At 38.0% G+C, this 13986-nt stretch overlaps 1 long non-coding RNA gene across 1 annotated transcript; it reads right to left on the bottom strand.

Moving 5' to 3' along the window:
- Positions 1 to 2618: 2618 nt before the first annotated feature.
- LOC141554453 (uncharacterized) lies at positions 2619 to 11117 on the bottom strand. The gene is made up of 3 exons (XR_012485874.1): positions 11043 to 11117; positions 4544 to 4640; positions 2619 to 2754 (listed from the first exon to the last, which is right to left on the bottom strand). It is a non-coding gene; the product is annotated as an uncharacterized LOC141554453 (long non-coding RNA).
- Between the last annotated feature and the right edge of the window lie 2869 nt (positions 11118 to 13986).

The following is a 13986-nucleotide window of genomic DNA, read 5'->3' on the forward strand; positions in this document are numbered from 1 at the left end:
TTGGGAAATTATTACGGGGGAAGGTATATTTTAATGTCCCTTTTTGGAGGTGTAGATCCATCACCCTTTTCAGGGGTAAGAGTAGATGCGAAGCGCTTAGCTAGGTATTGCATGATTTGCTAGATCTACACTATAGCTTAGCCATACAATGTGGGGCACAGGGTAGGTATTTTATAAATGCTAGCTATTATTGTTATTATTGCCAAATCTATCTTCACCACAGTTTTTTAAATATAATATGTCATCTAGAATCTCTTAAAGAGCACTTGGCAGGACTATTATGTTCAGTGATAACACAAGCATTAAGATCCTTATAAGAAAGGAAATATCTGGTGCAGTACAAAGAAAATCCTAGAGCCCAAGTTCAAATTCTGCCCTTGTTCTTATTATGTGATTTTGGATAAGTCATTTCCTCATGTTCTTCCTTTTTAAAATGAAGAGGTTAAACTAGATGGTCTCTAAGATCTTTTTAAGCTTTAAATTTTATAAAAAGTATATGTGTAATCAACCCTTCTGCACAGGGCTGGATTGATATCAAGAGAATGTCTCCTATATAGTTAGTGGCACAATGGACACAAACCATTGATTCCAAAGCTCATTTGACAAATTGTGAGTGACTTTGTGGAAAGCAGAAAGAGTTCTGTATAAGGCATGGAGATCAAGTACAGGGTCCTTCCTGACCTCCATTTCCTTTACGAGGCTGCTAAAAAAATTTTAATTTCATACAATTCTGTCTGTCTTCTTCTAAATTCACATTTTATCCTAGGAAGATCTGGATACAGGGTAGCACAGGGAAAGGGCTTTCTGTTTCATCAAACCAAAACAAGCTTACATCTATTAGAATGTAAGCTACTTGATGATAAGCATTGTCTTGTTTTTATATTTATTTTTGCACAGGGCAAGTTCTTAATAAATATTTTTCATTCAAAACAAAAACAAAAAAAAAAAAAACAAGTCTTTTGGGCCCTGTATTTTCTCTGACCTTATAGCTCTCTTTATTCACTAAGGAAGCGATAGAAGGAACCTGCCCACTTTGGTTTGACTTGCTCTGACCCTTGCAGATAGCCACATCTTCATGAGAACTCACTGCAAATGACCCAGATAAACATCTTTGTTTTCAGTTCTGTCTGATTGTTAGAAACAGTGAGCCAGCCTCAGATAATTTATTAATAGTTCCTACTTGTGTGACCCTGAACAAGTCATTTAACCCCAATTTCCTTGATTAAAAAAAAGGAAAAAGAAAAAGGGGATGAGAGATTTTCATTCTTTATCATTAGCTCTCCCAGTCTTTAGCCACCTTCAAGGTTCAGGGTCAGTTCCTTTTCTATAAAGTCTTCCTACTTCCCACCCACCCAGTTATGAATGCTAGCTAGTGTTGGAGGCCAGATTGAAATTCAGATCTTCCTGACTCCACGTCACATGCTATATCCCCTGAGATACCCAGTTAACCTTTATTGGAAGGAATATTCATATCACAGATCTATTGGTATCTTGGACTTGTATTGTCGCTGTAGAATGTAAGCTACTTGAGGGCAGTGGTTGTTATCATCTTTGTATCTACCTGTGACTAGCACATATATAACACTAATATCATGTCATGTGTAGCATATAACATATATAACATATACATATATGTAGCAATAACATAAATATATGCATAACACATAAAGCAAGTGTTTGTTGTAATGAATTCAAATGAAAGCTAGATAAATAGATGAATGGATAGAAAGATGGATGGAAACAATCAACATCATTAAGCTAATCAGGGCCTTCTGAAAATTAAGTGATATGAAGAAAATAGAATGATCCTGAAGGAACATTAATTCTGATGATAGCTATAATAACTAGCTTTTATCTTACACATTAAGGCTTGCAAAGCACTTTACATATAGTCTCTCATTTGATCCTCACAACTCTGTGAGGCAGTGCTATTATTGTGCTCATTTTATGGATGAACCATTTGCCCAGTGTTACTGACCTAATAAGCATTTAAGGCAGGATTTAAACCCAGACATGACTAAGTGGGACAATTGATGAAATATTGGATCTGAAGCCAAGAAAACCTTAGTTCACACAGAAGTATGATGAAAGTTGGAATGCAATAAATAAAAAGTCACGATCTAGATAAGAGTTCTTTCTACATTTGAGGAAGTCCAAAAGATGAAAAATGACAATCCCAGGATCATATGCAGTACATTTTAGAGCAAAGATTTGAACTTCAATCTTCAGCCTCCAAGATTCTCTTCTCCCACAAGATATGCTGAGAGATGTCCATCAGAATAGATGGACCATAAACCTGAACTTGTCTGTTTTTGTTTTTGTTTTCCTGTAATTGTTTTTGGAGGAGAAAATAGTAAATTGCTCCAGTATCTTTACCAAGAAAATCCCAATGGGTCTTGAAGAGTTGAACACAACTGAAACAACCAAACAAATCATTTTAAAACTATTCTTATTTACATAGAGATTATTTTTTTTAATCTCTTGGGAACTAAAGACTTTTCTAGAACAATTTCACAATTCTGAAGGTAACATCTTAAGACAGGCTTTCCAAAAAATCATTATTTTACTATGCAAAGCAAATAGTTAATAAAAACAGATTCTCTACAAATTTGGCACCCACCCATGTATATATCAAGTTGCCAGAAGAAAAGTGTTTTCCCAAGATGTGTGAAATCGAGTCCACAGTCTAAGTCTTTATTTGAGCCAAAAGTTCCGTGAAAGGAAAAGGTTTTCATAATACCCAGCATGCACCATCTAGGAAAAAAGCAAATATCAGATTTGGAACATTAGAAACATCCCATTAGCTGGATGAATATTGCTTTTCAGAGACCAGACGACTCCTCTGCTCCAAAACCTTCAGTAACCTTTTATTTTCTATCAGGTAAAATCCAAACTTGGCGTTTAAATCCCTCTACAATCTACCCTCCCATTTCATATCACATGCTGGGAGACCTGGGTTCAAATCCTACCTGATACTAATGATGTGATCCTATTCTTATGAGTAAGTCATTTAATCTCTGAGCCTCAGGCAACTCCATAAGGCTATAAATTATCAACCGGTCTTGATGAAAGGAGTCCTCACACCAATGAAATCACAAGTTCTTGACATATAAATGTATTAATCCTTTTCACTTAGGTTCTAGGCAATCTACTATTGAGATCCTGAAAATATCTAGTGCCTCTGTGATTTCTATCCTCCTGGTATGTACACCCTTCTCAGAATCTCTTCTTCCTTGGATAGAGGGCAGCCCCCAATCCTGGGGAATCCATCTCTGATCGTCCATTTTGAAAGCTTTGCCTCCTTCCTCCACACCATGTGAATAATCTTGCCCTTCCTTCCATCCTACTCTACCATGAATCATGTTTATGTCATTTTCCTTCAATAAAGTGCACGTTACTGGAGAGCAGACAGTGTGTGATTTGGTAGTGGGGGCTTTTTCCATCTTTATGCTAATAGCACTTAGCAATAATATTTTCCCTTTTTGCATTTGAGGTTTTTGCCTGCATATCTGATTTTATTGATTTGGAGATCTCCCTGGTTTGGAAGTTCTCTATACTAATGCAGATCTGCCCATAATTCATAGATTTATATAGTGGTTGAGGGGTCACTGAGAGGGTAAGTGACTTTGGTAACACATTTGGTCTGTGCCAGAGGCACATGAAACCCATATTTTCCTGACACTAAGATTAGGCCTCCTTCCACTACCCCATGATACCTTTTTTTAACATCTGCCTCTTATAATTTAAGAATGCTTCAAAGCACTGGGCCACAATTACCATAATATTTTTTTTACTCATAAAACAAAGAAAATAGAGTTGAGATTAAATTTTTTATTTCCAAATAAAATTATAATAAGACATTTGTGTCAATTGATATACCTGATCCTTCTAATGTTAATAAACATTTATTGAATTGAATTCAATTGTACACGGGTATTATACTTTGGGAAAAGCAGCATAAAATAAGTAATGGAACGCTAAGTTCAGAGTTAGCACTCTTAAGTGCCGGCTCCCAAACTTCAAATCCCACATCCAACACTTGCTATGTGACCATGGGGAGGTCATTACTTTTTTCTGAAGACTCTCTAAGACTTATCTAGGAAGGAGTGGATGGGTCTGCCCTAGAGCTTAGAGCTTTTCCAACATCATCACACATGCTTATATTACCTATTCTTTGGAAATCTTTCCTCCTAGAAAATGGAATGCTTTTAGGAGAGATCCCCTTCTGTTGTATGAGCATCCTTCCTTGTTTTCTCACTGACATTATCTTTGACTGGTTGCTATAAGATCAGATGAGGATAATATGATACAGGATATGATATGATATATGATATTCAAACTTAGACCAAGTAGAATAAGTTAACCTGCTTCTTTTTCTTAGTCTGGGACTTCACAGATTAGTCAAATCATGATAATTCAGGGACTACTAATGGAAAAACTGGGCCTACTGGTTATTATTAGAGAATTAAAATTTGCTTTCTGTGGGTTCTGAGTGTGACCTTGGCAATAAATGGGTTAAACTCAAATGGCTTTAACCACTTACCTCCTGCCTGGGTCTCTCAGTGGTGCCGCTAAAGTCCATTAAAGGAAAAGATTGGTGCATCCTGAAGTCAAAGGGTTTCATCTTTGCGAACAGCTCCCTAAAACATAAACACAGTCTAGGATTTACTGTCATTCCTCTAGTGAAGTTTACAGCTGTGGTGTGTCAGCCAGGGCACGTGTTTACAAAGCCTTGGCCCAGAGGTAACCATCATGTTGGGGTAAAAGCTTTGGAGTCCAGAAGAACCTGGGCTCTGATACTAATTCACTGTTTGACTGTGGGCAAATCATCTTTCAGGGCCTCCTTTTTCATCTACAAAATGGTGGTGGGCCCCCAAATGAGATGATGCTTGAGAGCCCTCCTAGTCCTTTTAGGTAACACCTTCGGTGGAATGAGTTCCTGAGTTTCACAGAGTTTACAAAGTGCAACTCTGAAGTGGTGAGAATATTTCTGATCTTTTTTTTTACCAGTGAGAAAACTGAGAGGTTGTGACTAATTTAGAGTCACACAGCCAGGCTCAAGCTTTGATCTTCTAACCCCAAGCCTGGTGCCCTGTACCAGGCTGTTGACCAATCTCCTTGCTCTCTCTTCTCTCTTCCCTTTGCTTCTTCTGTTTTTCTGGTGACTTCTCCTACCTATCCATCAATCCATCTTCCTTCCACTCATTCAGCTGGTGGCTCAGTGGACAAAATACTGACTGAATCTGGACTAGGGTAAATCTCAATTCAAATCCTGTCACAGACTCTTATAGCTAGGTAACCCTGGGCAAACCACTTAACCTCTGCCTCGGTTTCCTCAGCTGTAAAATGAGGGTGTTAATAGCATCTACCTTCCAAGGTTGATGGAAGGGTCCAATGAGATATCTGTAAAGTGCTTAGGACAATTCCTGGCACATGGTAGGCACTATCCAAATGCCTATTCCCTCCCTCCCCTCTTTTGCCTGCAGGAAACACTGTAGCTTGGAGGGGGGCAGCTGTAGACACTAATTGACCCAGCCAGGAGGAGTAGGCAGGGGCAATAGGAGGAAATGATAGCACCACGTTCTGCCTTTGGAGGATGATGGAGGAGTCAGCCAGAACCTGGGGGAGGATGGACCAGGTCGCAGCTCAGGGACAAAGAAGGAACTAGGATTAGTCTGTTCAGTGAGGGTACGCTCTGGGCTGTAATTATTCCGCTCCTCTACCTTCTCAGTTAGAAACTTGAATGGAAATGGATGTTATACAAATGTTATCAGTATTGACATTTTTCATTGTTACAGTTGCAATGACTGTCTTGACTGATACATCATCATCAGGGGTCTTCAGAAATTTGCTGGAAGGCCTAAAAGCATGATCAATCTCAGTGAAAATGTTTGTGAAGTCAATGGCCTTTCCCCATCCCTCTCCATAAAAATGGGAATCAGGCTTTTTCTTTTTTAGACTCATTTAATAAGCACTGACTCTTAGAAATCCCTCATCAGAGGTCAGCAAATACAGTAATAATGCAATTGTCTCCTATTGGTGGGGCAGATTGGCCAGAAAGGTTGGGGTTTTTTCCATTTTCTTTCTAATGTAATTGAGCAGCATAAGTGATGATATCCTAGTTGACACAGTCCCTCAGCTTTTATTTACATTTACTCCCTCATCCAGACTAACATTAAGCTTTAAAACTAGGATATTCCTCTTCCATAATCAAAGCAAGCTATGAGGCACAAGCATGAATCTTCCAAGATTTGGCAACATTAATACCTTTTGTTGACTAGTGAAATTATTTTTCCCCTAAAGTCCATGCCAGGTACCACCTCCTCCCTGATACTCTCTGATATCATCCCATCTTCTAAAACATTCTAAAGTCAAATATATCATCTTTTCTCTATCATTCTTTATTATTCACAGAAATTCATTTCAATTAAGTTAATATTCATTAGAACAGATAGGAGCTTGATTAGTCCTGTATTTACTTAATGGATTTCATTTTTTAAAATAAGGACAGCATTATGAGCCTAGGAAACATTGGATAGATATTAATTAATGAAACAGATTCTCCCAGATGGAAGCCATATCCTGAGATTTATAAAGCACCTTTCCTTGGAAGGCCTCAAATTGGGATAACATCCTTGTATCCATAATAATAGCTGACATTTATAGAGCTAGTAAAATGCCATGTTAGAAATTACAGCTTCCATGAAGTATGAGTGCCCTGAAAGGATTTGTATAATTTGTAAAACACCAAAATTATCCCCAAGGCAAAAAGTAGAATATGCCTCTTTGACAATGAGTTTATAGGATTTAAATCCAGACCACGACACATTACAGATCACCTCAAAGTACTAGATTTTTAATTCAAGAAGACCTGCATTCAAATTGTGCTTCATATACTTACTAGATGTAATTGTTGTTCATCCTTCATTTTCAAAAAGGAGCGATGACAACATCAATGACAATAAGCCATACTTTGACTTGGATTTAAGTGGGGCAGAGTTGCACAAAATCATCAGTCCCACTCTCTTGTGGGATGATAAGCTTGTAGAATTAGCATCTTAAAGGAGGCCATGTATGCCCACCTTAAGTCATACGGGTAGCCCACCTTTAAGTCATACAGGTAGCAAGCAGAAGAAATTCATCTCAATATTCTCCATCCTAACCCCAGCAGCCAGGCTTTCCACAGCACAGGACTGCCTCCCTTATTGGGAGAGTCAGAATAGAAAGTGTCCTTACTCCCTGCAAAGAGGTAGCTACTGGCATTATTATTGAGGCTTCTGTCCCTGCTTTGAGGTGAGAATCTGAACCACTTCAAATGGAAAGATTCAATCATTCAGCACTAGGCCAGATTCACTTTAACTCCATCTCAGTCAATCACATCAGTTAGAAGGCTACCTCAATCATATCCATTCAAGTCCCATTGGTTTGTTAGAATCATAATTTATAGGCTAAAGATGGATCTTGTTTCTAGTAGGTAAACTTATTAAAGAGTCAAAAATTTATTTTAGTTTTTCCCAGAATTGTTTTGTGGTCACTTTGGGGCACTTTGACAGTTTGACTTTTTGTCTTTACCAGAGCTAAATGTGCTTATCAACAAATTGATGACTGAATTTGGAGAGGAAAAACATCTAAAATTAATTAGTCCGTTTTGTTTTGTTGTGTTTATCTACCATGTTAAGGGAACAACAGACATTTAAATTGTTTTATTCACATAAAATTATGTTTATGTTTTCTGGAAGTTTATATAATTATAACAATTATGCTAACAAAATAAACTCGATATTTAGCAGTTTTTCTTTAATTAAATGTGGATTTCTTTCAAAACAAGAATTAAACAGACTGCTGCTTCAAGGAGAGAAATTCTGAAAAACTTTGTGTTGCATTAGGCAAATAGCTGAGCCTTTATCTCCCAATTTCTTTTTACTCATAGTTTTATAAAGAAAAGAGAATCTTTTCCAGTGTGGGTTTTTTGTTTGTTTGGTTTTTTTAATTTCCCAGTTGACCACCATAGTATCACAGCATGTCAGGGAGCGGGAAAGATTGAGAGACTATCTTATCCAATATCCTCATTTTACAGAAAAGGAAACTGATCTTCACAGAAGCACTTGTCCAGCATTATAGGATAAATTACCCCACCAAAAATGGACATCTTTAATGCAAGTATGAAAGGGTATACTCTTGTTAAATCTGCCTTACCCGTATGCAATAATTTCTGATAAATCCAAAAGCACAGTTCACTGATGTGACCTTTTTAAAAAATATCATCAGCAAATAGTTTTCTTGAATGTTTCCCCTTTAGCCCTGAAACATATTATAATGAATATTAAGGAGAGATAATTGCTGTATCTTATGTCATAACCAACTCTTTAGTAGTTAAGAACTGGCCCGGTACCAAATAATAAAAAATTTAGCTAGAAATTGTAGGGGGCCTATTGTGACCTAATTCTATTTATAGCATTTTTTTCTAAAAAGGTTCCAGGAATATATAATTAGAATTTATAATCCTTATTCCATTTTAATATTTTTGGCTTTTGCATGTATTAAAACAATCTTAATGTATTTTTATAACAGAAAAAATATTCCCCCAAACAATTTTTTTGAAAAATCATCCTGATCAGCATGCCAATTGGAAAATAAAGCCTGATTCTATGGTTTATACTCCCAAAATACCATCTTGGATTCTTTAGACCAAGATGGTATTTACTGCCTAAATTATTTGGCAAGCATAAACTATATTCTTAATAAACTATAAACTTAATGAGTTGCCGACCCATGAAGTTCAACCAGCTTGTCATCTATGTTATAATTAGTTTGCTGGTCCTCAGACCAGCACAAGGCCTTTGCCAATTCTGCTGATCCAGAGTTTATACTAACTATACTATATGTAGAGTCTTGGAGAATGTAGGGTCACCTCCATACACAATGAGGCACTGGAATAGAATTTTCTACAGGTGTGATTCTGTGAAATAATGGATTTAAATAATGATTTTAAAGATTGTTGCATGCGCAACAAGAAATTTGGTTCTACACACATATATTGTATCTAGAATATATTGTAATATATTTAACATGTATAAGACTGCCTGCCATCTGGGGGAGGGGGTTGGGGGAGGAAGGGAAAAAATCTGAACAAAAGTAAGTGCAAGGGATAATGTTATAAAAAATTACCCATGCATATGTACTGTCAAAAAAAAGTTATAATTATAAAATAAAATAAAAAAATTAAATTAAAAAAAGATTGTTGCATATTTCATAAATGGCATTGGATTGGAAAAAAATTCAAAGCTGAAGGAATATTTAGTATATCAGATTACAAGGTACAGGCTCCCCAAAAAATCTTGCAAGGTTAAAACTTTGGATTGAATCTAAGGAGAAAAACAATGAGAATAAATATATACTTGCATCATATTAAAAAGTACAAGATGGGGAAGGAGGGAGCTTCAGTAGACTTGAAAATCAATATGAATCAACATTGAGAGTCAAATAATTAATGTGATCTTATCCCACATTAAAAGAGGCAGTGTCCGAGACTGAGAAGGTAGGTGTCCCACTAGTCTTCACCAATGGGTAGACTCCATCTTCAACATTAAGTTCATCTCTGGTCATTTTCCATTAGGAATAATGTGGACTGCCTAGAGAAGGGGGCCCAACATGGAGAAGAGTCTCATCTTCTTGCCAGTTGAGGATCAGATGAAAGAACCAGAGGTACTTAGAAAGGAGACAGAAAAGAAGGAAGTCTTGGGGAAGACATCATAGCTTCCTTTATGATGTATTTTGAAGGGTTAAATTCATGTCAAAGAAGCATTTGATTTATTCTGCTTGCTCCCAGAGAGCTGGGAGTGACTGAGAGAAACTGCAAAGAATCCAATTTAGGTTTTATTAAGAAAAAGCTTTTTACTTAAAAATACCCAATGGGGAATGGGCTATCTCAGGAGACTGAGCTCCCCTTCGATGGACATCTTCAAGCAAAGTCTAGATGAGTATTTGTCAGGTGTGTTTTAGAGGAGAGTCACATTCAAGTCTGAGTTCAGGTAGGAGGTGTGTTGAATTGAGGAGAGAGTACTGTATTTGGAATCATGAGGATTTGGATTGAAAATAAACCTCAGAAATCACATAATCTTAATGACATGGTCAAAGAAACAATCATCGGTTTGTGTCTCAGTCTTGTCTTCTATAAAAGAAACATACTAAGTCTTGTAGAACCCACCTCCCAGTGTTGTTGGGAGGCTTCCATAAACTGGCCTTAAACTACTAAGTAAATATCAGCCACTGTTAGGGAGATACTTCCTTCCAATCTGAGGCCCTGACATACAGGTTAGGATGGCAATGAAAAGCATCCTGAACTCGGATCCCAGAGACCGGTGTTGGATTCTTATCTCCCTAGCTCAGTACCTGTGTATTGCTGCTCAGTCCTCTCTGACTCTTCATGACCCCACTGGGAATTTTCTTGGCAAAGATTCTTAAGTCATTCGCCATTTCCTTCTCCAGCTCATCTTACAGATGAGGAAACTGAGACACACAGGGTGAAGTGACTTGTCCAGGGTCACATAGCTTGTGTCTGAGGCCAAATCTGAACTCATGAAGATGAGTTTTTCTTCCAGGCCTAGTGCTCTATCCCTGTGCTGCTTAGCTGCCCAATAACTGGGAAGGCTTTGGGAATTAATTGCATCTCCCTGGGCCTCAGTTCTGTAGCAATGAGGATGGGGGGAGGGTGCTGTAGCAGTGAGAGGAGGAAGGATGCTGTAGCAGTGGGAGGGGTAAGGGTGCTGTAGCAGTGAGGGTGGGGGTGCTGTAGCAGTGGGAGGGGTAAGGGTGCTGTAGCAGTTGGGGAGGGAGTATGCTGCAGCAGTGGGGGTGGGGGGTGTTATAGCAGTTGGGAAGGAGGATGCTGTAGCAGTGGGGATGGGGTGAATGCTGTAGCAGTGGAGGTGGGGAGACGATGCTATAGCAGGCTTCATGTTTGACACCTCTGCTCTAGGCAACTCTAATTAACTCTAAATTGCAGAGAATATGTCATCCACTGGGAGAGGGAGTTTCCTTACCTTAAAGCCCCTTTTCTAATGAAATCCGAAGTCTGGTCTCTACGTCTAACATTCTGACAATAAGTGATTTAACTTTTTTGTTGTACTCAGGCTCTTTTGAGGCAGCTGATGACACACAGTGTTGATAGAGTGCTTGATCTGGAATTAGAAACATCTGAGTTCAGATCCAGCCTCTGACACCTCCTAGCTGTGTGACCCTAAGCGAGTCACTTAATTTCTGTTCAGCCTCTATTTTCTCAACTGCAAAATGGAGAATAATGACAGAACCTATCTTCCAAGGTTGTTTTGAGAGTCAAATGAAATAGTATTTACAAAAAGCATCTAGCAAAGTTTCTGGTCCATGGTAGGCACTACAAAAATGCCCATCTCTTTCCTTTTTGGAGAGTAATAGATATATCATTTCCATTGCTAAAATACTGTAGTGTGCATGGTTCCTCCACTGATCATCCTATCTCCTCCTGTGCAATTCTATTGAGTGGCTTCCCAACAGATTCTCTATAGAAACTCCCCTCAAAGTTCTGGATGTCTCCTATACTTACTGCCCTTCGTGGTGTCTCTTTCATGAGAATGGGTCAATATCTATTACCTAGTTTCTTTCTGGGCAGACTAGATTTGCATTTCCTTTTATCAGAGCATAATTATGCAAATCCCCAAATTCAAAGAAATTGGTGGATTCCTCTCAGTCAGCCAGCTGCTTGCAAAATCATTGACCTAATTGGCACTGGAGCACAACCTAAGGTAAGGAACACCCTAACCTGCTAATTGGCCAAGTACTCAGACATGTGGCCCCGGTGAGGAAGATGTCAGATTCAGGAAATTCAATGGGCAGATCCAACAGGGGTCATAATGGTTCCCTTGGCCCAAAGCCTTAAGCAATGATCAGGAGAAGAGAAATGGCCCACATTCATCTTTGATGCAGACGCCAGCTGTGTGGTTCTGGAAGGGACAAGAACTCTGGAGTTAAATCCAAATGTAAATCTTAATCCTACATGGCTTGTGACTAGAATAACTTTAAGCAAGTATCTCTGGTTTTCAGATTCTTCCTCTGATATTGAAAGGATTTGTCCTGGATCATCTTTTTGGTCTCATCCAATTTTAACATTCTATGCTATGATATTCCATCAGGGCCATCCCTGAAGGGGCTGAGGCCTAAGCAAAATCATACTGCACATGTACCTTGCCCACATACTAGGTGAAACTAGTTTAAAATAAGCATCCATAACCACAAGGAAGGGTCCCTTCTAGGACTAGGATTAACACAGAGAGGGTTATCTCTTCCACTTTTTCTCTTATGATATGTTGAAAGAGCTGAGTTCTAGACTTGATTTTTCCATTAACTTGCTGTATGACCATTGAGCCACTTCAGTTTCTCTCTCTAAGACTCAGTTTCCTCATTTTCATTTAGAGATCTGTAAGTTGGGGAGGGGAAATAGGGCCTGGAGAGGTAAGCATATAAATAAGTATATAAATGTTTGTATGTTGAATATATAATATAGATTATTATATCTAATATATTATATTTAATATATTATATATTGAATTTTTTTAAAGTATTTTTATTTTTATAACTTTATTTCAACATAATTGGTTTCCTTTGGAATTCTTTGTATTTTATTTTATGCATTTAAAAACATTCTGAGTAGAGGCTTACCTGATTACAATAGATGCCAAAGGCCAACACACAAAAAAAAGTTTTAGAAGAAGCTTTGCCCTAAAAGAAGTAGGAAAGCACTGAAAATTATTAAGTAGGAGAACTAAGATCAGATTTGCTATTAAAAAATAAAATAAAAAAAACAATTTCTCTTAAGAAAAAAAAAGTTTGTCACCCGCTGATTATTAAAAATGAAAATAATAATTTTCATGCTGGCTAATATAGGAAAGTAATTTCTGTCTAAGACTCAGTTTCCTTATCTATAAAGTGGAGGTAATATTGCTCGAACTACATACTTCCAAAGATACTGGTAAAGAAAATCCCTTTGGAAACTCAGTTCAGAAATGTAATTCATAATTATCATCATCCTCTTTGTTACTTATTATTTATTATTTTATTATTATATTTATATATAATTATTTATTATTATCTAGTAACCCTTAACAATAATTTGGGAAGGGGAGGGAATCAGGGTTAATCAACTTGCCTGGGGTCACACAGCTAGTATTAAGCATCTGATGTCCTTTTTGAATTCAGGTCCTCCTGACTCTAGGTCCAGTGTTATAAAATTTTTTATTTAGCAAATTTATAATGCTATCTACACCACTTCATACTTTTTTGAGTCCCCATCCATCTGCCAATGGAGCAAAGATCTCCCCAAAATTCAGTGTGCAAGGCATCTAACCAGGAAAAGAATCAGAAGCAGCAGCTCTGTATTAGTGTATGACTTAAGGTTCTGAACTCTAAAATCAGTTCAGTGTGGGGTAATTGTGAGTGAGTCTTTCCAGTCCATCTGGTGAAGTGGAAAGCAGCTAGGAGTGAGGAAAACTGGGATTGGCTCCCAACTCTGCTGCTGACTCAGTGTGTAACTTTGTGCAAGTCAATTCTCTGAGTGTCTCAGTTTCCCCATCTGGAAAATGAGGATATTAGACCCAGCCCACAATCAGTAGGTTCATGCCCTGACTCCCAGGTTTCAAACTAACAGCAGCATCTCACTCCCATCTTTTGAGGGGAATACATGGATGAAACAATCCTCATTCTTCCTCCAGAAGTCCAGGAGAATGATTGGAAGGAGCTGTTTCCTATGACTGGGCTCCCAACACGGGTTAAAAATGAGCAAGGGAAGAGATGAAATATATTTAAACTGCCCTCAAAATCTGGCGTTTGTAGACACATTTGGGAAATGTATTCTGAAGGTACCTCCCACAAGTGGCCTAGCCCAGAGTGGTCAGAGGCCAACAGAAACATCCATCCCTTCATGGCCAGCCAGGTCCTCCTCCCCAATCCGCTTTA

This window comes from Sminthopsis crassicaudata, chromosome 2 (genome assembly GCF_048593235.1).
Source record: "Sminthopsis crassicaudata isolate SCR6 chromosome 2, ASM4859323v1, whole genome shotgun sequence".
NCBI lineage: Eukaryota > Metazoa > Chordata > Mammalia > Dasyuromorphia > Dasyuridae > Sminthopsis > Sminthopsis crassicaudata.